Below are 24,839 nucleotides of genomic sequence, written 5' to 3'. Positions count from 1 at the left end.
GCGCGCCCCCATTCTCATCGACGGGGCTGCAGTGGAGCAGGTTGAGAGCTTCAAGTTCCTTGGTGTCCACATCACCAACAAACTATCATGGTCCAAACACACCAAGACATTTGTGAAGAAGGCACGACAAAACCTATTCCCCCTCAGGAGACTGAAAAGATTTGGCATAGGTCAGCAGATCCTCAAAAGGATTTATACAGCTACACCTTCGAGAGCATCCTGACCGGTTGCATCACTGCCTGGTATGGCTACTGCTCGGCCTCCGGCCTCAACGCGCTACAGAGGGTAGTTTGTACGGCCAAGTACATGACTGGGGCCAAGCCTCCTGCCATCCTGGACCTCTACACCAGGCGGTGTCAGAGAAAGGCACTAAAAATCCCCAAAGACTCCAGCCACCCTAGTGATAGACTGTTCTCTCTGCTACCGCACGGCAAGTGGTACCAGAGCACCAGGTGTAGGTCCAAAAGGCTTCGTAACATATTCTACCCCCAAGCCATAAGACTGCTGAACATCTAATCAAATGGCTACCTGGATTATTTACATGTAGATATTACCCCAATTACCTCGACTAACCTGTACCCCCCACATTGACTCGGTACCCCCTGTATTTAGCCTCGTTATTGTTATGTTATTGTTGCCCTTTTATTTATTTATTTATTTTTACTTTAGTTTATTTTAGGAAATATTTTCGAAACTCTTATTTTTCTTAAAACTGCATTGTTGGTTAAGGGCCTGTAAGTAAGCATTTCACTGGAAGGTCTACACCTTCTAACAAATACAATTTCATTTGATTTGAATCAGGGCTGTAAAAATATGAAATATGAAAGAACAAGACCAATTTTGTCTAACAAACTTGTGTGTTTTTCTGGTTTTCATTTTGTCTCTCTCAGGAGAAAATGGAGTGGCGTATGGGAGAGTAGAGTGAGTAATCACGAAGACATGCTCGTATGCCCATCAATGCCTAACTAAAACTCAAGTGATAGAATACTTTAGAACCTTACGCAGCCGACAGTAAATCAAATCAAATCAAATTGTATTTTGTCACATACACATGGTTAGCAGATGTCAAATGCGAGTGTAGCGAAATGCTTGTGCTTCTAGTTCCAACAATGCAGTGATCACCAACAAGTAATCTAACTAACAATTCCAAACCTACTGTCTTATACACAGTGTAAGGGGATAAGGAACATGTACATAAGGATATATGAATGAGTGATGGTACAGAGCAGCATACAGTAGATGGTATCGAGTACAGTATATGCATATGAGATGAGTGTGTAGACAAAGTAAGCGAAGTAGCATAGTTAAAGTGGCTAGTGATACATGTGTTACATAAGGATGCAGTCGATGATGTAGAGTACAGTATATACATGTGCATATGAGATGAATAATGTAGGGTAAGTAACATTATATAAGGTAGCATTGTTTAAAGTGGCTAGTGATATATTTACATCATTTCCCATCAATTCCCATTATTAAAATGGCTGGAGTTGGGTCAGTGTCAATGACAGTGTGTTGGCAGCAGCCACTCAATGTTAGTGGTGGCTGTTTAACAGTCTGATGGCCTTGAGATAGAAGCTGTTTTTCAGTCTCTCGGTCCCAGCTTTGATGCACCTGTACTGACCTCGCCTTCTGGATGATAGCGGGGTGAACAGGCAGTGGTTCGGGTGGTTGATGTCCTTGATGATCTTTATGGCCTTCCTGTAACAACGGGTGGTGTAGGTGTCCTGGAGGGCAGGTAGTTTGCCCCCGGTGATGCGTTGTGCAGTCCTCACTACCCTCTGGAGAGCCTTACGGTTGAGGGCGGAGCAGTTGCCGTACCAGGCGGTGATACAGCCCGCCAGGATGCTCTCGATTGTGCATCTGTAGAAGTTTGTGAGTGCTTTTGGTGACAAGCCGAATTTCTTCAGCCTCCTGAGGTTGAATAGGTGCTGCTGCGCCTTCTTCACGACGCTGTCAGTGTGAGTGGACCAATTCAGTTTGTCTGTGATGTGTATGCCGAGGAACTTAAAACTAGCTACCCTTTCCTGAAGTCCACAATCATCTCCTTAGTTTTGTTGACGTTGAGTGTGAGGTTATTTTCCTGACACCACACTCCGAGGGCCCTCACCTCCTCCCTGTAGGCCGTCTCGTCGTTGTTGGTAATCAAGCCTACCACTGTTGTGTCGTCCGCAAACTTGATGATTGAGTTGGAGGTGTGCGTGGCCACGCAGTCGTGGGTGAACAGGGAGTACAGGAGAGGGCTCAGAACGCACCCTTGTGGGGCCCCCGTGTTGAGGATCAGCGGGGAGGAGATGTTGTTGCCTACCCTCACCACCTGGGGGCGGCCCGTCAGGAAGTCCAGTACCCAGTTGCACAGGGCGGGGTCGAGACCCAGGGTCTCGAGCTTGATGACGAGCTTGGAGGGTACTATGGTGTTGAATGCCGAGCTGTAGTCGATGAACAGCATTCTCACATAGGTATTCCTCTTGTCCAGGTGGGTTAGGGCAGTGTGCAGTGTGGTTGAGATTGCATCGTCTGTGGACCTATTTGGGCGGTAAGCAAATTGGAGTGGGTCTAGGGTGTCAGGTAGGGTGGAGGTGATATGGTCCTTGACTAGTCTCTCAAAGCAAAGTACAGATGTTATTCTATACAATTATCGTGGGAATTCATTAGGCTACAGTAGGTTATTATAGGACAGGCTGCCTAAGATAGTCATTTATGCATCTATTTTTAGAGGTGTCTAGGCACTTGTCCATGGAATTTACCAAACACAGATAGGATGTGGTTTGAGTCAGCTTCTAGGTTCAGTTATCGAAAAGGATGTGAAACAACGTCACATGACTGCTCTCACAACAGAGACCCTTGAGACAAGGGACCATGCATGTCTACGCAGAGTCATTCTGTCCACATCTGTTATTCGTTAACATGTTAGGACCATTGTTTTATTTCAGTTTGATTAAGGCTTGAAACATGCTTTACAAATAAAGATGTTATGACTGGGATATAAAGAACAGATATTGAACAGATCTGTTGAAATGATCACGGCTTTACTTTAACTACAAAATCACTAGCCTACAAAGGTATGAAGAGGGGTGTACTAATAAGTGTGCTAATAACCTTCAGTTACAGTTGACACATGATTAAACTATTTATTGATCACTGCTGGTCAGGTATGTCCTATGATGTCATGTCATATGATTTCTCTGGATGGGCCAATGTCTGGGTAGTGCCAAATGAGAGCGTACATGATTTGTTACGATCCTGTCTCTTTAATATTTTTAAACCCGATCTCTTCATAGTCACGCCCGTCAGCCGGTTAGCGCCGAGCGCGGCAGTGGCTGCCCATGTAAACCGATTGGCTGGTGGGTTTGACAGTCTTTTCCTATGCTCAAGGGCGGGGTTCTCGGTTGGTGAAACTGAATTACCGGCCGAAGAAAACTTACCCTTGTTGAGCCTTGCGGTGTGGGAATGCGCTGGACACTGCCTGTGAAAATAGGATCCCAATAGACATATCTGGAAATGTTTGAACGTTTTGTCACTAGTTCCAGGATATAGAAAAGGACTCTTGTTTGACTCGAAATAAATTATTATTTTTCCTTCTCAGAATGAAGTGACATCACATTTCAGTAACTGAGATCTGAAATCTTTACAACCAGATTTTTTCTCCGCAACGGGAAACATAGGATTTGATTTTGATAAGGGTAAGTGTATTTGTATACTATACGAATAGGCTGGGTTTAGAGTGCTAGGCTATATAGGATTGAAAACATCAGAAATAGAATGTTAAGAAGACGATCCGGAATAAACGATCTGTCCCTCAGTCTCGTGTACGCACAGTATGATCGATAGCCTACACCGAGATCCATAGCCTACTCACACGATCCAAAGGGAATGTATCGAACGAATTGTACTATTTGATATTGGAACCTGTTTTGAATTTCCTGGTTGACATGCATCTGTGCTGTAGGTTGCAAAGATCTACGTGTATCGCTATACAATATAAGACCTGTCATACGTTTGGCATATTTCTGATTGTGAATGACAGCTTGTCATCACCTCAATACCAGTGCTTCTATTCTATAAATGTTTGACATTTCCGCGAGCGCCTATAGGCTTCACGATAGTCCGGCATGTTCATTTGTAGCATAGTTGCCCTCCCGGTCTGTAAAGGAGCACATAGCAAGGTATTACTACATAATATAACTGCTATTACGCAGGCTTACACCTGAGGTATTTTGTCAGGTGATGAATGTAACAGATCTCCTCTGATAATGTTTCTCCTGGACTAAGTGGGTTCAGGTGTTTTCTAAGCAAAATCATTGAAATAAAATGATTATGGCTGTACCTTGTACTCCAAGGATTGTTCATGATGCCCATTATCAGTATTCCGTTATGAACTATTGATAGCTATTATTAGGTAATTGATCGCTTTGTTAACATTTTCATACATGTCATGAATGCAATGCCACTGTTTAGACTCCACAATATAGCACAGGCGTCTGCCTCCACTGTGCTACCAGATCAATGGACACTGTACTATAGCCCCATGTCTGCAACAGGAATGAGAGATGTATTCAAATGTGCTGAGTTATTTTGGCAAAGTGAGAGGAGCAGCAGGCCAGGCAGGCAGCACATGGCCACCCAGAGGATCATCATGAGGGCTGATGTCATGACACAGATACAGCAGGCAGAGCCATGATGTGTGATAGTGACGGTCATGTTCATCCTCTCTAACCGGTCCAACTGGACTGGAGGTACAGGGAATGTTTCCACTGAGAAAGAGACTGTGTGTGTGTACAGTATGTGGGGGGGGGTTGCCTGTGTGTGTGTATGTGTGTGTGTGTACAGTGTGAGGCATGTGTGGAGGAAGGTGTGTGGCATTTTTCTGTGCCGTTCAATCGGGAGAGAGTATTCCTTGGAAAAACCGAGGGGTTCTGGAGCTGGCATTGAAGGGAGCAGGTGGGAATGGGCTAGCCAGGCCTGTGTTGGTTGGTTGGTATGTGGGTGTAGCAGGGAGCTGCTGAGGGGGCACACTGGACTGTAGTCATGCCCACATGAGTCATGGTGCAGTATCCGTCTATCTATCAATCAGTCTTGCTAAGTGTGCAACACTCACTCTCTCTCTCTCCATGTGGTGTTGTTTTCACTTGGGTTACTGGGTTGAACCGGGTTCACCCTCAGGAGTCCTGTTTTGAAACCACCAGACTGTGCCAGACTTGTTTCGGTCTTGTTTTTTAAATCTTTACCCTTAAGGACACCAGCATGGTAGTGTGCATGCATCTCTATTATATGTAAGGCCTTCTAAGGCAGCCATGAGGTTGTGTTCTGTGTAGGTGTTTGTTCTAATCACCTCATGATGATCATGATGAAAAGCTGACCAGACTTCAGATGTGTCATGGTCATGTCAGATCCTCTGCTGCTCCGTCCAGTCGATGAGATGATGCAGCCCCTTGGTACGAAAAAAAAGCAGTTCCTGGAATGATCTTCTTGTTTAACGTGGTCTCAGAGCATTTCGTATGATTCTGTACGTAATCCCAAGACACTCTATTTAGTATGATATGTTACATTTCATATGGTATGTATTCATTTGTGGATGTCCATCATCCATTTCGTACAATATTTTACGAATTTGCAAAACATACAATATGTTACAAATATGTTACCGACACGCAACCTTTGGGCCCACCTACCTATCACCGACCAACCACCCTCCTTTCGTTTTTGCCTTAAGTAACTTCTATCTTATGTAACCATACCAAACATAACATATCATACGTTTACTATGTTACATCTAGTCTATAAGACCAGTCTGTCTTGTTATGAAACTACATTACCTGAAGGCCATGGGAGAGAACATTTATTCTAGCCTCTGTACAGTTCTCTCTCTCTCTCTCTCTCTCTCTCTTTCTCTCTCTCTCACTCTCTCTCTCTCTCTGTCTCTCTCTCTGTGTCTCTGTCTCTCTGTCTCTGTCTCTCTCTCTGTGTCTCTGTCTCTCTTTCTCTCTCTCTCTCTCTCTCTCTCTCTCTCTCTCTCTCTCTCTCTCTCTCTCTCTCTCTCTCTCTCTCTCTCTCTCTCTCTTGTTCTCTTGTTCTCTTTGTGTGTGTGTGTGTGTGTGTGTGTGTGTGTGTGTGTGTGTGTGTGTGTGTGTGTGTGTGTGTGTGTGTGTGTGTGTGTGTGTGTGTGTGTGTGTGTGTGTGTGTGTGTGTGTGTGTTAACCGATTATGGTTTTTCAACGCCGATACCGATTATTGGAGGACCAACAAAGCCGGCACCGATTAATCCACCCATTTAAAAAATAATGTATTTGTAACAATGACAATTACAACAATACTGAATGAACACTTCTTTTAACTTAATATAATACATCATTAAAATCCATTTGGCCTCAAATAAATAATGAAACATGTTCAATTTGGTTTAAATAATGCAAAAACAAAGTGTTGGAGAAGAAAGTAAAAGTGCAATATGTGCCATGTAAGACCCCCGAGCTGACAAGGTACAAATCTGTCGTTCTGCCCTTGAACAGGCAGTAAACCCACTGTTCCTAGGCCGTCATTGAAAATAAGAATTTGTTCTTAACTGACTTGCCTAGTTAAATAAAGGTAAAAAAGGAAAAAAAGAAAGAAAGCTAACGTTTAAGTTCCTTGCTCAGAACATATGAAAGCTGGTGGTTCCTTTTAACATGAGTCTTCAATATTCCCAGGTAAGAGGTTTTAGGTTGTAGTTATTATAGGAATTATAGGTCTATTTCCCTCTATACCATTTGTATTTCATTAACCTTTGACTATTGGATGTTCTTATAGGAACTTTAGTATTGCCAGTGTAACAGTATAGCTTTCGTCCCTCTCCTCGCTCCTCCCTGGGCAGCGAACCTTGAACACAACGACAACAGCCACCCTCGAAGCAGTGTTACCCATGCAGAGCAAGGGAAACAACCACTGCAAGTCTCAGAGCGAGTGACGTTTAAAACGCTATTAGCACGCGCTAACTAGCCAGCCATTTCACTTCGGTTACACCAGCCTCATCTCGGGTGTTGATAGGCTTGAAGTCATAAACAGCGCAATGCTTGATGCACAACGAAGAGCTGCTGGTAAAAGGCAGGAAAGTGCTGTTTGAGTGAATGTTTACGCGCCTGCTTCTGCCTACCACCGCTTATTTACATACTTAGATACTTGTATGCTCAGTCAGATAATATCTAGTAATATCATGAACCATGTGTAGTTAACTAGTGATTATGATTGACTGATTGTTTTTATAAGATAAGTTTAATGCTAGTTAGCAACTTACCTTGGCTTAATGCATTCGCGTAACAGGCAGTATCCTTGTGGAGTGCAACAAGAGGCAGGTCGTTGCATTGGACTAGTTAACTGTAAGGTTGCAAGATTGGATCCCCCAAGCTGACAATGTGAAAATCTGTCATCTGCTCCTGAACGAGGCAGTTAACCCACCGTTCTTAGGCCATCATTGAAAATAACAATGTGTTCTTAACTGACTTGCCTAGTTAAATAAAGATGAAATTAAGGTGTAAAAATGTTTGTTCTTTTACAAATCGGCAAAATCGGTGATCAAAAATACAATCGACCCTAATCGGCCCCAATTAATCGGCCATTCCGATTAATCGGTCGACCTCTAGTGTGTGTATGTGTGTGTGTGTGTGTGTGTGTGTGTGTGTGTGTGCTGAGCACTTACTTTTCTAAATCACCCCAGGCAGGCTGCTGCGGCTTCAAAAGGCCTCACTACATCATGTGAGACCCAGAGATTATAATCATGTAGTGATGACTATGGCGTGCTATAATGCCATTGGGATGATGTAATAGATAATTATAATTGCTCTCTTATTAGTAATTATAGTGTTAGTATTAATCAAAGTAATATCAATTGTTGAAGAGAAGACATTTTCAACTACAGGCAGTATATCTGTGGTTGAAAATTCTTTACCCTTTTGGGTTAATTGTAGTTAGTGTTGGCTCACACACCCAACAATCTGAGTTATGTATGTGTATCCATATCTCAATTGAGGATTCCTCTGTTTGTGGAAGCATGCTTGCAGTTGTAAAATATAGGGCAAAGCAACAGTATCTCTTGTATCTCTTGTCTTGCAGTTAAACATGTCAACAAACTTGGTGAACAGCTTTAGGAACAATAAGCTGTCTCGCCCTGACCTGAGATATCTCTGTTTTCTTTATATTTTGGTTAGGTCAGGGTGTGACTAGGGTGGGTACCCTAGTTTTTGTATTGTCTAGTTTTTTTTGTATGTCTAGAGTTTTTGTAGGTCTAGGTGATTTGTATGTCTATAGTGACCTGATATGGTTCCCAACCAGAGGCAGCTGTTTATCGTTGTGTCTGATTGGGGATCATATTTAGGTAGCCATTTTCCCTTTGGTGTTTGTGGGATCTTGTCTATGTGTAGTTGCCTGTCAGCACTCATTTGTATAGCTTCACATTTCGTTTTGTTATTTTGTTAGTTTATTTTACCCCTTTTTCTCCCCAATTTCGTGGTATCCAATTGTTTTAGTAGCTACTATCTTGTCTCATCGCTACAACTCCCATACGGGCTCGGGAGAGACAAAGGTTGAAAGTCATGCGTCCTCCGATACACAACCCAACCAAGCCGCACTGCTTCTTAACACAGCGCCATCTAACCCGGAAGCCAGCCGCACCAATGTGCCGGAGGAAACACAGTGCACCTGGCAACCTTGGTTAGCACGCACTGCGCCCGGCCCGCCACAGGACTCGCTGGTGTGCGATGAGACAAGGATTTCCCTACCAGCCTAACCCGGACGACGCTAGGCCAATTGTGTGTCGCCCCTCGGACCTCCCGCTCGCGGCCGGTTACGACAGAGCCTGGGCGCAAACCCAGAGTCTCTGGTGGCACAGCTAGCGCTGCAGTACAGCATCCTTAACCACTGCGCCACCCGGGAGGCCCTGTGTTCATTCTTTTAATAAATAAGAATGTACGCATACCACGCGGCACCTTGGTCCGATCCTTATAACGAACGTGACATAAGCGGAATGTTCTTGCTCAGCAGATCAGTAAAGAGTGTTCCCACTACGGCAGACAGATAGACGGGGCTTTACAAGCATGGCAGGTATAGTGGCACTGAAGAATAATGGCGAGAGAAGAACAATTTACTGCCTATGCGCTCTCTTTGATCTGGGCCCCATTGGTGCTTGCTCAACCACTATCGTCAATAACTTTGATGTGCTTGTAGTCGGCCTGGGGTTTGTGTCAGATTGTGTCAAGGCTTCAGGAATGCTTGATAATCAAAAACAGACCACTCTTTTCAGACATTGCAAAAATAATTTGTCGCGTCAATCTATGAACCGTGGAGAATATGCCGTGGTGATTACGCTTTATGTGGAATACTTGTGAACAGGAATATGTTTCCCTCATGCTGTCAGACACTGAAAGCCTTTCTATACATGCATGCAAATACACAAACCTTCACATTAGTTCCCAACAGTCACAATGAAAAAGCCTCATCAAAACCAACCCCCCACCATTTTGTGTCGTGTGAGTAGTTGGCGTGGCCATGGTCCTCCCTCGGGTGTCTTGAGTTTGGCCGTGTATGGATAAATGGAAAATTGCTTTGGTCTGTGAGTTTCCTGTCAGTGTTCAGGCCTTGATTATGTGAGTCCCAGGAAAGCAGCCGTTAAGCAGCTAACTGTAACCCTCCCATTACATCTTGGAGGTGGCATGTAGGGCATTGGCTGCAGAGGCTAGGCCCGGCCAACAGACGGGACTGCAAACTCAGTCAGATGTGATGTAATGCTATTTCAGGTCTACCTCTGGTCTCCAAGGCTCTGTCTGCCAGCAAGCCATTCTGCCTGCTCCTCTCTCTCTCTCTTAGTCCCCATGTTACCACCTCATCTATCAAAGCTCAGCCATGGCCTATGTTGGGATCCACAGTCAGGAATCCCAAGAAACTCAAATACCCATGTCTCCTGTTATGACTACAGGGCAGAATGTGAACTTGCTTTAACTGAATATAGGGATTAATATAGATTGTTTTATGTTATTATTTGTTTTAAGCTGATTTTAGGTGGGGCTTAGTCTGATGAGATGATATTTAGGGCATGGTCCTTGCTGCTGGGGTTTTTATGGATTCCATTGGTTGTTGTTCTCAATGGGGTGGCGTCTCGTCTGAGACTGGTTTACCCGGCGGCACTCGTCATTCTCAGGACTATGGGAATGTTGTGGGTGCTCCCACCAAGCAGACCAGAGCTCCAAGGAGGAGGAACTGCTCTGTGTATTTTCACCTTCTGGCTCTGTGTCTGTAGACAGAAACTATAAGGGTGTTATTCTTTTTCACAGATAAAAAGAAGGGGTCCATAGGATTGTTCCATAGCTTTTGGCATGTGGATAGTGCAGCTCCTGTGTAATATCTCATATCACAGAGTTTACACAACAAGTCGGAATCTCTAGTCTAATTCAGATCCTGACCTGTGTAGTATCTCATATCACAGAGTTTACACAACAAGTCGGAATCTCTAGTCTAATTCAGATCCTGACCTGTGTAGTATCTCCTATCACAGAGTTTACACAACAAGTCAGAATCTCTAGTCTAATTCAGATCCTGACATGTGTAGTATCTCATATCACAGAGTTTACACAACAAGTCAGAATCTCTAGTCCAATTCAGATCCTGCCACTCAAAACAGATAAAATATAGGCCTGATTTTTTAAATGGTTGTCAAGTGGACAGTTCGTGGAACTATTGTCAGTCTTGTTCTTTTTCGACAGGAGTATTGAGTGCGGGACTAAAAATAACATATACCACATTCAGCACTTTTCCTCGCCTTTTTGCTAGGAAGTGGCTGTTCTAATGTACACCGACAATGTCCATTATTGCAAAATCCTCAAGAGAAATCTTTGTTCTTCAGCTTTCAGTTAGAGCCCATTAGTACAGGTCTCTACTGTCAGACTGTCCATAGTGTTAGATTCCTACACTCACTATCTCTTTAAAATACTGAATGGCCAGACACACACAAGGACTGGAGAGGGACAATTATAGTTACTATCCCAGGACTGTTACAGTTGAGAGCACATCTTTTTTAAATAGGGCGGCCTGCCTTCTCCGAACCTATCTTTGGCACAGCAAGCCGTCAGACCCTAGTGCAGGGATCATCAACTAGATTCAGTCACAGGACAATTTTTTTCCGGGGCGGAACATAATTACAAATCATTTGTAGAATGCAAATTGACCGCAAGAAAGCCCAAACAAAAATGATACAATGACCATGAGTTTCACTATCGTGAATAAGTTGAGTGAGAAAGTTCCAGACGCAGAAATATCATACCCCTAAGACATGCTAACCTCTCACCATTACAATAACAGGGGAGTTTAGCATTTTTGCGGGGGGATGATATTTGTGCATCTGTAACTTTCTCACTCTTCATTATTCACAATACCTTCAGGACTATCCGTAATCATGGTAGCATCAACATTAATGTAGAAGTGTTTAGAAACATATTATATTCTTATTTACAATAAAAGTGACTCCAATGACACAATACATTATTTACCATTCATTTCTATTGGGCACAAAATAATCTGAAACACAACCCACAACCAAAACAAACAGCAAATGCATCCAACATTTTTGTAGAGTCACAAGCTTGAAGTAGTCATTACGTGTCATGAATATGGAACCAAATACTAAACTTTTGACTAACTTAATACACATATAATTGAATTTGTCCCAATACCTTTGGTCCCCTAAAATGGGGGGACTATGTACAAACAATGCTGTCATAACCGTTTACCCTCAAATTAAAGCTGACATTTTGCCCTTAGTCATTGTATCATTTCAAATCCAAGGTGCTGGAGTACAGATTCAAAAGAAGACTAAATTCTTCACTGTCCCAATAATTTCAGAGGGGACTGTATTACTCTCTACTGTACGTGGGAATACTTTGGAACAGATTTCCATAATGAAGATCACTTGGAGCTGATTTGCTGGTGTTTTTACAGTCTTTTATGTCCCAACAGCAAAAACTACTTTTTTGCTTGGTCAACTTGGGGGGTTAACCAAAGGGTTAACCCTAACCCTAACCCTAACCCAAAGAAAATCAACCAAGGACCAAATTCGGGCCATGGGCCACCAGTTGGGTAAACCTGCCCTATTAGTGTATCACGCTGTAAACTCAAGTAGACTGTTCCCCTGCATGGAAGAGCACACAAGAGTCATACACAGTAATATCTGGACAGTCTCAACCAACAGTCCACACCACCACCTCCATCACATACCTTGGGCCCAACTCACTCTGTAACGGAGTTTCCAAGAAATGAGGGTGTGCTTTTGGAACAGCTCTGTGACTTGGCCTTGCCTGGCCCTATGGGAGGAGGTGGATCCAGGAATGACTAATGATAACTGACAGGGAGACCACTTGGATCACTCCGAGTGCACTTCACATTGTACTGAAACTTGAAGCACACTGCTAACCTTGGACAGAAGGTTTGACATTTCCAGTTTCAATGGACCATCATGTTCCCATACTTGCTGTAAGGGAGCGTGTGCCTTGGCTGTTCTTGTTAAAGCACTCTGAAGTAGTGAAGTCGTCCAAGTGCTACAGCACAGGAAGGTTCTGTAGTTGAACTGTTCTGTTGTGTTTTAAGATCTTTGTGTCACAACGATTGAAATTGGTAAGAAGTCATCCTGTACTTCTGCTTGTCCTTCCCAGTTTGCTCTCCGGTTCTTGTCTGCTGCTGTCACGTCCTGACAGTAGTTCCTTTTTTTATGTCTCTGTTTTAGTTTGGTCAGGGCGTGAGTTTCTTTCACTTTTTATTTATTTTACCTTTATTTAACCAGGTAGGCAAGTTGAGAACAAGTTCTCATTTACAATTGCGACCTGGCCAAAATAAAGCAAAGCAGTTCGACACATACAACGACACAGAGTTACACATGGAGTAAAACAAACATACAGTCAATAATACAGTATAAACAAGTCTATATACGATGTGAGCAAATGAGGTGAGATAAGGAAGGTAAAGGCAAAAAAAGCCCATGGTGACAAAGTAAATACAACATAGTATACATATAATATACATATAGTTGGGGTGGGTATTCTATGTTTTGTAGTCTAGGTTTTGTATTTCTATGTGTTTGGCCTGGTATGGTTCCCAATCAGAGGCAGCTGGCAATCGTTGTCTCTGATTGAGAACCATACTTAGGTAGCCTGTTCCCACCTGTGTTTGTGGGTAGTTGTTTTCTGTCTTTGTGTGTCTGCACCAGACAGAACTGTTTCGTTTGTTTCCACTTTGTTGTTTTTTTGTTCTAGTGTTCAGTTTCTTTATTAAATCTACCATGAACACGTACCACGCTGCACCTTGGTCCTCTTCACCTTCTTCCACCTATGACAACCGCTACAGCTGCCTGTGCTACACTTCAGATCTATGCCAACTTTTCCATCCATTGGCCAGTTGTCAGTGGTTGTGCTTGGCATTGCCTTGTGCCAGGAAGATGATGTAAAGCCTGCCAGTGTTGCCACCCAGTTGATCATGTCACGCACTGCAATAATAAAGCCGTCTTCTGGGTTGCGATTCTTTTTACTGCATTGTTTGCTGTTTGGGGTTTTAGGCACTGTAGCACTTTGAGATATCAGGACATTTAAATAAATTTGATTTGATTTGATTTGCATGTAGAGCAGCGATTCAACAGAAAAAGAAATCAATGAATAGAGTCTGTCAGGTTCTTCAGTCTGGGGACGTAACCCAGATACAGTGAGTCAAGTTGGTTCTGCTGCTGTGGGGGTTGACTAATGCACACTCATCACCACCACTCTGTCAAATTACTCTGTCACACCATAACCTGTTACCTGACTGATGAGGGTTTATTTGGATTATCTCACAATGACGAGCACATCTGGGAAGCTGGGATATGTGTCATTCCCTTGTCCCCCCTTATCTCCCCTGTCAACACATTACGCTCATCTCTGTGGAGGAGCCTGTGTTTTCCTCAGCCCAATCTACAGGGTGAGGACCGAGGAGGCCCCCTTCAGCCTACTGTATCTCCCATGGGGTCTGCCCCAGCCTTCCTGTGCCTGTGTTTGGGAGTTTCCACGACTCTCTGTGCAGCACAGCTGACTGCAGCAGGCCCGCCCGCCCCTGCTCTCTCTCTCCCCGACCCCTCAGACCTGAACCCTGGCGGTCCTCCCTTCTGATGATCCACCAGGGCCAGCTTCACTTCCCCAGAGATGATAGAGAATCCTATGGCACCGTGTTAGATTAGGGAATAAGATGTAAAGATACAGGTGAGAGGCTTGTCTGAAACAGGTCAATCAAATGTTTTGTGTGGGGGAGATTCCAGGGCATGTGAGAGCTGAGAGAATGACCAAATGTAGCTAAAACATTTTTTTAAAGATAGCTAAAACAGAGATTATTAACTTATTTTTCTCCTCTTCATCTAATACAATGCACATATGAAATACTGAGTGATATGAAATACAGACATAGCGTCTAAACCGCTTCGACATTGTCATTGTAACGTTTGTATCTTATTTTCACGGTCTGTTGATGGTGCTCCGGAGACTATGATGCAGTGTATCAACCACAAAAACACTCACGTGTGCTATTTATCTCTATTAATACAAAGTTACACAGGACACCAATATTTTAGTAGAGGCTTTAATAAGAAACTGTCATGAACTCCAGGCTTAGAGGTTTACTCTATAAGGGTCAGAAGTTCAGAGAAAGAGATCATATCAGCATAGCAGCAGTATAGTTGAGAGTGCTGCTCCCCCACACACACACACAGCAACTAGTTTGGGCAGAGTGTACATGTTGAAGTTGATGAATGTGGGGACTTGTAAACAGGCAGTCTGGGTGGCTGGCTGCCTGGCCTTGGGAATCAGTGCACATGTTCAAGGTGGAAGTGAAGCACCTGTCTTAGAACACCGCATGGCAACAGTGATACACCTCGAAGACTCAATCAACCACAGGAAGAACCTCACTTCCTCTTTCTACCTTTGGATTTGACTATATTGCTGAGTCTCACCTGTTCCGCTTTTATCCTCTTATCTCCCTGGATATCTGCGATTTAGTACAGATGAAAGGGATTTAAACGTTGGAGGGTTATGAAACTCACCCTGTTGTGTCTGGGTTAGACAGAGAGACATAACACCAGAGGGATATATATATATATACACTATCGGTCAAAAGTTTTACAACACCTACTCATTCAAGGGTTTTACTTTATTTTTACTAGTTTCTACGTTGTAGAATAATAGTGAAGGCATCAAAACTATGAAATGACACATATGGAATCATGTAGTAACCCAAAAAGTGTTAAACAAATCAAAATATATTTGCTATTTGAGATTCTTCAAATAGCCACCCTTTGCCTTGATGACAGCTTTGCACTCTTGGCATAGTTTTGATGTCTGCACTATTATTCTACAGTGTAGAAAATAGTAAAAAATAAAGAAAAACCCTTGAATGAGTAGGTGTTCTAAAACCTTTGACCGGTAGTGTATATGTCAAAGGTAAATGGGTTTGTCTGGTTGGAGTCACTCTGTGTAGAAGATTAAATATCCATAGTACACATCCTCAACAGCTACTGTGTAAGTGACTGTACATGTGTTGAATAGTTTGAGACCTCAGATTGTTGCCCCCAATTGTTGAATTGCCTTGTTGCCATATGGAGACGCGTACTGCATAGCAACAGTGTGCTGTAGTAGTCGGTGGTTCATCTATGGCCCCTGCTGTGATGGGGATTACAGACCCTGTTTGTTGTGATGCGGGTCAGGAAATCAATTCCTTCGATCTGCTTGTGTGTATTCTGTGTGTTATTTCTCATTTGTGTACACGTTTCACCAGAAGCCGCCCGTCTGCTGAACCAGTTGAGGTCACTTCCTTCCATACAAGAATGTTCTTGGTTTGAGGAAGTGATAGGTGAAGAGTACGGTGTCCTTGAATACATATTTGACTCACTCCAAGCCCAATACATATTTTACTCACTCCAAACCCAATACATATTTGACTCACTCCAAGCCCAATACAAATTTGACTCACTCCAAGCCCAATACATATTTGACTCACTCCAAGCCCAATACATATTTGACTCACTCCAAGCCCAATACATATTTGACTCACTCCAAACCCAATACATATTTTACTCACTCCAAGCCCAATACATATTTGACTCACTCCAAGCCCAATACATATTTGACTCACTCCAAGCCCAATACATATTTGACTCACTGCAAGTCCAATACATATTTGACTCACTCCAAGCCCAATACATATTTGACTCATTCCAAGCCCAATACATAATTGACTCACTTCAAACGCAATACATAATTGACTCACTTCAAACGCAATACATAATTGACTCACTCCAAACGCAATACATAATTAACTCACTCCAAACCCAGTACATATTTGATTCACTCCAAACCCAATATATATTTGATTCACTCCAAACCCAATATATATTTGACTCACTCCAAACCCAATACATATTTGACTCACTCCAAACCCAAAACGAATGAAAAATAGAGAGAATAGAGAATTGTTAATTAACCATAAAGGTCAAGCAAATCTGTATGAAGGGATTAGAAGAGGCTTTCAATCATATTACAATCACTGTAGAATTCCCTTCGGAATAAAACTAATTACCAAGTAGTGAACGTTTTAATATAATATATGAATGAAATATTTAGTAGTAAATGGATAAATGAATGAATCCATGGGATTATGAATGTCATTAAATGAACCTTTCAGTATATGCCTATGTTTTTAGTACATAACGGTGAAGCTAATTTTCTCTGGCGGTTTTGTCGGACCTGGGTTCAAATAGTATTCAAAGACTAAACCTGAGTTTAGTAAACAAATACTGTTTGGTCTGATGGTGTGGCAGTTGATCCCTCACCCCAGCAGACATACAGACAGAGGGTGGGTGTTCCTGCCAGTCCCTCCCTGGCCAGTTTATCAGGAGGTTTGACCTCATTGGCTTTGATTGGAGATCAGAGGGCTGATTTGGACAGGCCAAATGCCCATTCTTTTCCCTGGCTAAATCCGTGTGTAGCCTGGCTAATTCCTTTGTCCCAGAGCAACAGGCCACACTTCGTCTGCTCTTCTCAATAGAGACAACAGCTTAGATTTCACACTCCATGGAGATGCCAGATGGCGCTGACGGGACAGGACAGAGGCAGGAGGGAGGGGTGGCTGTTGTTCTCTACTGTGGTATTTGGAGGGGAGGGATGCCTCATAGCCGGTGATGGTGTGAAATTGATTAGTGTGTGTGCGTTGTTTCTGTGGCTGTGCGCAGTGAACATTGTGGGGAAGCCTCCCAGACAGCAGTGTGTTTCCTGCTGTTTGTTTCATTCGGAGGTCTCTTCAGTTCCTCCTCTCCTCTCCACTTCCTCCCAGCACGTCTTAAATAAGCAGTCATCTGACCTCTCCGTGCTGGTGGTCTTTCAGGGAGGATGTGAGGTCACACTGTTGATGGCGTCTCTTTGTGAAGTATTTTTACTCGTGTTGATTGGCCAGAGCGTGTAAATAAACCTAGGAGTGGCCACAATGAGTAATATGGTGGTGACAGGCCGTATCACCTCCAGAATACACCTGTCTGAAGGACTTCATAACAAGATACGCTGTCTGTCCGATACAGCTGGAGTCTGTCCACATCTACTCCCTCCTAACCATGGTGGGGTTAACGAACTCAGGGCACACAAAGGTCATTAGCTTAACACAGAACTTGCTGACACCCCAGTTTTGATCGATAAAGGAATGAATCCTTCAGTCAGCCTGGTTTTCCCCTTCCTTCCCTCACGTTGAGGAAGAATTTTGGATCAGTCTCCACAACAATGACCCTCCTTCAGCCCCATGCGCATCATCAGCCTGATGCCCAGCACACAATGCAGCCTTTTGTAGGCGGGAGCGATTCAGGCTGATATCATGCTGGAAACTATTTAGATGGGGATCACATGTTTGGTCATGCTGCTGCTGAGTCCCCTCTTAGCTCACTTGGCTAACAGGAAGGGCAGCTTCTGCTTTCTACAGACAATAAGGCGCTTGTTTAGCTAGTTTGGGGATGCATCTGGGAGCCTCTCTACAGGGGATAGTAGTGGAGGAGAGACATTCTGCTTTGAGTTTGTTTTCCTTTGTTTTGTTTAAAGCTACCCTGTCTCTCAAGAGGATGTAAATCCATACAAACACTTCTATGTCCAACGGTGAGAGGTCAAGAGGTCAAACACGCTAAAATTCGGGTGCATAAGTCAAATGCTGATATTATTGATTGACTGATTTTGGAGAGAGAGAGAGAGGGCTGTTTCAGATTTGCATGCTGTGGCTCACCCAGTAGTTTCCCTTGCCCTGTCAGGCCGGTTTCACAGCAGTGTTTTGAATTTGTGAATAAGTAAACTGTCAGTACAGAGAGCGGAGAGACAGTATTTTATTTGTACACATGTAATTACTGTGATTTATTATGGAGTGTAAAAGTGTCATGTTAATCTATCATGTAATATTGAGTAATGTTATTACTTGGATAACCCTTTGGCATTTTCAGTAACAAGTTATGCTATTGTCGTTATGTAGGCTAATATTTAGTTTGACAGAAGACAGTGTCAGCATTGTTCTACTATAGACGTTATCTTGTTAAACCACTCAAACCAACCCAGCTTAAAAGGTTCATGTTGATAAATGGTCCAATCAAATCAAATCAAATCAAATTGTATTTGACACATACACATGGTTAGCAGATGTTAATGCGAGTGTAGCGAAATGCTTGTGCTTCTAGTTCCGACAATGCAGTAATAACCAACAAGTAATCTAGCTAACAATTCCAAAACTACTACCTTATAGACACAAGTGTAAGGGGATAAAGAATATGTACATAAAGATATATGAATGAGTGATGGTACAGAGCGGCATAGGCAATATACAGTAGATGGTATTGAGTACAGTATATACATATGAGATGAGTATGTAAACAAAGTGGCATAGTTAAAGTGGCTAGTGATACATGTATTACATAAAGATGCAGTAGATGATATAGAGTACAGTATATAGGTATACATATGAGATGAATAATGTAGGGTATGTAAATATTATATTAGGTAGCATTGTTTAAAGTGGCTATTGATATATTTGACATAATTCCCATCAATTCCCATTATTAAAGTGGCTGGAGTTGAGTCAGTGTGTTAGCAGCAGCCACTCAATGTTAGTGGTGGCTGTTTAACAGTCTGATGGCCTTGAGATAGAAGCTGTTTTTCAGTCTCTCGGTCCCAGCTTTGATGCACCTGTACTGACCTCGCCTTCTGGATGATAGCGGGGTGAACAGGCAGTGGTTCGGGTGGTTGATGTCCTTGATTATCTTTATGGCCTTCCTGTGACATCGGGTGGTGTAGGTGTCCTGGAGGGCAGGTAGTTTGCCCCCGGTGATGCGTTGTCCAGACCTCACTACCCTCTGGAGAGCCTTACGGTTGTGGGCGGAGCAGTTGCCGTACCAGGCGGTGATACAGCCCGACAGGATGCTCTCGATTGTGCATCTGTAGAAGTTTGTGAGTGCTTTTGGTGACAAGCTGAATTTCTTCAGCCTCCTGAGGTTGAAGAGGCGCTGCTGCGCCTTCTTCACGATGCTGTCTGTGTGGGTGGACTAATTCAGTTTTTCTGTGATGTGTACGCCGAGGAACTTAAAACTTACTACCCTCTCCACTACTGTTCCATCGATGTGGATAGGGAGGTGTTCCCTCTGCTGTTTCCTGAAGTCCACAATCATCTCCTTAGTTTTGTTGACGTTGAGTGTGAGGTTATTTTCCTGACACCACACTCCGAGGGCCCTCACCTCCTCCCTGTAGGCCGTCTCATCGTTGTTGGTAATCAAGCCTACCACTGTTGTGTCGTCCGCAAACTTGATGATTGAGTTGGAGGCGTGCGTGGCCACACAGTCGTGGGTGAACAGGGAGTACAGGAGAGGGCTCAGAACGCACCCTTGTGGGGCCCCAGTGTTGAGGATCAGCGGGGTGGAGATGTTGTTGCCTACCCTCACCACCTGGGGGTGGCCCGTCAGGAAGTCCAGTACCCAGTTGCACAGGGCGGGGTCGAGACCCAGGGTCTCGAGCTTGATGACGAGCTTGGAGGGCACTATGGTGTTAAATGCCGAGCTGTAGATGATGAACAGCATTCTCACATAGGTATTCCTCTTGTCCAGATGGGTTAGGGCAGTGTGCAGTGTGGTTGAGATTGCATCATCTGTGGACCTATTTGGGCGGTAAGCAAATTGGAGTGGGTCTAGGGTGTCAGGTAGGGTGGAGGTGATATGGTCCTTGACTAGTCTCTCAAAGCACTTCATGATGACGGAAGTGAGTGCTACGGGGCGGTAGTCGTTTAGCTCAGTTACCTTAGCTTTCTTGGGAACAGGAACAATGGTGGCCCTCTTGAAGCATTTGGGAACAACAGACCGGGATAGGGATTGATTGAATATGTCCGTAAACACACCAGCCAGCTGGTCTACGCATGCTCTGAGGGCGCGGCTGGGGATGCCGTCTGGGCCTGCAGCCTTGCGAGGGTTAACACGTTTAAATGTTTTCCTCATGGCGGCTGCAGTGAAGGAGAGTCCACATGTTTTGGTTGCGGGCCGTGTCAGTGGCACTGTATTGTCCTCAAAGCGGGCAAAAAAGTTATTTAGTCTGCCTGGGAGCAAGACATCCTGGTCCGTGACGGGGCTGGTTTTCTTTTTGTAATCTGTGATTGACTGTAGACCCTGCCACATACCTCTTGTGTCTGAGCCGTTGAATTGAGATTCTACTTTGTCTCTATACTGACGCTTAGCTTGTTTGATTGCCTTGCGGAGGAAATAGCTACACTGTTTGTATTCGGTCATGTTTCCGGTCATCTTGCCCTGATTAAAAGCAGTGGTTCTCGTTTTCAGTTTCACGCGAATGCTGCCATCAATCCACGGTTTCTGGTTTGGGAATGTTTTAATCGTTGCTATGGGAACGACATCTTCAACGCATGTTCTAATGAACTCGCTCACCGAATCAGTGTATTCGTCAATGTTGTTGTTTGATGCAATACGAAACATATCCCAGTCCACGTGATGGAAGCAGTCTTGGAGTGTGGAATCAGATTGGTCGGACCAGCGTTGAACAGACCTCAGCGCGGGAGCTTCTTGTTTTAGTTTCTGTCTGTAGGCAGGGATCAACAAAATGGAGTCGTGGTCAGCTTTTCCGAAAGGAGAGCGGGGCAGGGCCTTATATGCGTTGAGGAAGTTAGAATAGCAATGATCCAAGGTTTTTCCAGCCCTGGTTGCGCAATCGTTATGCTGATACAATTTAGGGAGTCTTGTTTTCAGATTAGCCTTGTTAAAATCCCCAACTACAATGAATGCAGCCTCAGGATATATGGTTTCCAGTTTGCAAAGAGTCAAATAAAGTTCGTTCAGAGCCATCGATGGTCATGGTTGATTTAGTCCAATCACACACCTCCTCTGTGTTTTCAACCTTTGACCCAGATCTCCTAGTTCCCGTTAAAATTAGGTCATGTAAGATGAGGTCACGTCCTTGTAAGTGTCATGCTCATGTTCATTTTATTATCTCCATTCTTTACTCTGCTCTTTGTCCCCACAGCATTCATACCCATCTCCAGGCTGTTAAATACTGGAAACTCATAGATATACCTATTACAAGGCTGTTATACAGGCTACATGGAGAAGCTGTTGTCATGGTCACACCCTGTCCTCCAGGCTGCAGTGGTCTGGGGGGGTGGATGTCAGAGGGGCCCTGAATCTAGGTGGATCTCTACTCCCACTCTCTCCCCAGGTGACAGGCCTTTTTGCGTGGGCACACTGGGTTGTCTGCTGGGGGAGATAAGAAGAGTTTCCATGCGAAAAAGTACCATCTGGGGCCCTGGCATGATAGCAGCAATCTCAGGGACTTCAGGCTCGGATAAAACACCCTCTCTATTCCCACCACATCTCAGACTTGAGGAGGTTGTATGTGTGTGTGTGTGTGCATTCCCTAAGAATCAGCTGATGTAATCACTGTCCATGCACAAGAAGACACAATATTTGATTGTGGTAAATCAAATTACATTTACTTGTCTTAGAATAGTATAAGGCATCTGGCCCACGAGGCAAGTTTAGGGGCGTACTAAATAGTTGAGCTATGAGGGGCACGCTAAAGAGTTGATCTATGAGGGGCAAGCTAAAGAGTTGAGCTCAGAGGGGCACATTAGAGAGTTGAGCTAAGAGCGGCCCGCTAAAGAGTTGAGCTAAGAGGGGCAAGCTAAAGATGTCTATAGTATTCTCTCTCGTATGCAATCTGGTTTCCGCTCAGGTTATGGATGTGTTACTGCAACCTTAAAGGTCCTTAATGATGTTCCATTGCCCTTGATTCTAAGCAATGTTGTGCTGCTATTTTTATTAACTTGGCCAAAGCTTTTGATTACGGTAGGCCATTCCATTCTTGTGGGCCGGCTAAGGAGTATTGTGTGTCTGAGGGGTCTTTGGCCTGGTTTGCTAACTACCTCTCTCAAAGAGTGTAGTGTATAAAGTCAGAAAATCTGCTGTCTCAGCCATGGCCTGTCACCAAGGGAATACCCCAAGGCTCAATCCTAGGCCCCACGCTCTTCTCAATTTACATCAACAACATAGCTCCTCCTGTAGGAAGCTCTCTCATCCATTTATATGCAGATGATACAGTCTTATACTCAGCTGGCCCCTCCCAAGATTTACTGTTTTATCTCAATCTCTTCATTCAAAGACTCAATCATGGACACTCTTACTGACAGTTGTGGCTGCTTTGCGTGAGGTATTGTTGTCTCTACCTTCTTGCCCTTTGTGCTGTTGTCTGTGCCCAATCATATTTATACCATGTTTTGTGCTGCTACCATGTTATGTTGCTACCATGTTGCTGTCATGTTGTGTTGCTACCATGCTGTGTTGTCATGTGTTGCGGCCTTGCTATGTTGTTGTCTTAGGTCTCTCTTTATCTAGTGTTGTGGTGTCTCTTGTCGTGATGTGTGTTTTTGTCCTATATTTATATCTTTTTAATACCAGCTCCGTCCCCGCAAGTGGCCGTTTGCCTTTTGGTAGGCCGTCATTGTAAATAAGAATTTGTTTTTAACAGACTTGCCTAGTTAAATAAAGGTAAAAAAAAGAGTTGAGCTAAGAGGGGCACGCTAAAGAGTTGAGCTAAGAGGGGCACCCTAAAGAGTTGTGCTAAGAGGGGCACCCTAAAGAGTTCGTTAAGAGGAGCACCCTAAAGAGTTGCGTTAAGAGGAGCACGCTAAAGAGTTGCGCTAAGAGGAACACGCTAAAGAGTTGCGCTAAGAGGGGCACGCTAAAGAGTTGAGCTAAGAGGAGCACGCTAAAGAGTTGCGCTAAGAGGGGCACGCTAAAGAGTTGCGCTAAAAGGGGCACGCTAACGAGTTGCTCAAAGAGGAGCACGCTAAATAGTTGCGCTATGTGGGGCGCGCTAAATAGTTGCGCTAAGAAGGGCACGCTAAAGAGTTGCGCTAAGCGGGGCACGCTAAAGAGTTTAGCTAAGAGGAGCAAGTTAAAGAGTTGCACTAAGAGGAGCATGCTAAAGAGTTGCGCTAAGAAGGGCATGCTAAAGAGTTGCGCTAGGAGGAGCACGCTAAAGAGTTGAGCTAAGAGGAGCACGCTAAAGAGTTGCACTAAAAGAAACACGCTAAAGAGTGGCACTGAAGAGGAGCACGCTAAAGAGTTGCACTAAGAGGAGCACGCTAAAGAGTTGAACTAAGAAGAGCATGCTAAAGAGTTGAGCTAAGAAAAGCATGATAAAGAGTTGAGCTAAGAAGAGCATGCTAAAGAGTTGAGCTAAGAGGGGCACGTTAAAGAGTTTTGAGAAAAGAGACAGTAAGTGTACTACTGTAGTCACAGAGTGCTATGGGCCAAGTGGTTCTTTCTCTCTCAGTCTCTCTCTCTCTCTCTCTCTCTCTCTCTCTCTCTCTCTCTCTCTCTCTCTCTCTCTCTCTCTCTCTCTCTCTCTCTCTCTCTCTGTCGCTCTGAGAGTGTGTGTGTGTGTGTGTGCCATGCCAGCTCCAATGGGAAATACACCGTGAATTATTCACAAGTGTAGAATGGTTTAATAATTTATCTGTTGAATTATCCACCCTTGCAATAATATTTCACCCCCTAAAGAAAAGTGGAAAAACCATTTTGCCCGGGCAGAACTTACTCAACTTCAAGTGAACTGGATCAGTAGACGTGGCAATTCAGAGCTAATTCCTCTCCCTGATATAAAACACATCTCACCCTTTTTTTTCATGTTGATTTGCAGAGGAAGATATATGCACTGTTTTCTCAATGTATTCATTGAGATGTTGCCCGCTCAACTTTTTAACTGCCGGTTAAATATGCTGTATATGAGGCAGGAGGGTGTTATGAGAGTGATCAACTGCATAACACTGTCACTGCACAGTACAGTGCACATCGTACTGTGAAGTCACTCGTGAGATGTTAAAAGGATAAGGACATCATTTTGCCAGTTACAGTAGGTGCATTTGCCGTTATATCATCCTAGAGTACTTTCTACTGCCTTGATATCTAGCATGTCTGCCTTTATGTAAGCTTTTTCTATAGTCTATCTCCAGCAGGACGTTGGCCATTGAAGTTCTATAAATAGACTGTATGCACACAGAACGGCGTCAGAGACTTACTTATCCTCTCATACATAGTACCTCTGGCACTAGATCTTAGCACACAGTCAATGCTGTTTGGACAGCAGTAGCAGAGGTTTTTCCCATGCACCGTAATGTAGCACGTTCACACTCAATTTGGATTGAAAGCCACTCACTTCCAAGTGTTGACTTTGCACTATAAAATCCCCCCGTGGTGTGTGTGTGTGTGTGCGTGCGTGCGGTGTGTGTGTTTTCCCGGACGGTAG

General features: G+C 43.9%; 1 protein-coding gene across 3 annotated transcripts in view; it reads left to right on the top strand.

Moving 5' to 3' along the window:
- The first annotated feature begins 3,353 nt into the window (after positions 1-3,353).
- Positions 3,354-24,839, top strand: part of LOC124015434 (inactive rhomboid protein 1) — a 50,755-nt gene continuing 29,269 nt past the window's right edge. For 2 of the 3 annotated variants that reach the window (XM_046330618.1, XM_046330620.1), the window contains exon 1: positions 3,354-3,683. The gene's annotated coding sequence lies outside the window, so the exon portion shown is untranslated. The remainder of the gene's footprint in view (positions 3,684-24,839) is intronic. The other variant, XM_046330619.1, reaches the window with a different exon arrangement.

The sequence above is a fragment of the Oncorhynchus gorbuscha genome, linkage group LG26 (genome assembly GCF_021184085.1).
Source record: "Oncorhynchus gorbuscha isolate QuinsamMale2020 ecotype Even-year linkage group LG26, OgorEven_v1.0, whole genome shotgun sequence".
Taxonomy (NCBI): domain Eukaryota; kingdom Metazoa; phylum Chordata; class Actinopteri; order Salmoniformes; family Salmonidae; genus Oncorhynchus; species Oncorhynchus gorbuscha.
The sequence above is the reverse complement of the archived record's forward strand: the minus strand, read 5'-3'. Positions and strand labels throughout refer to the sequence as shown.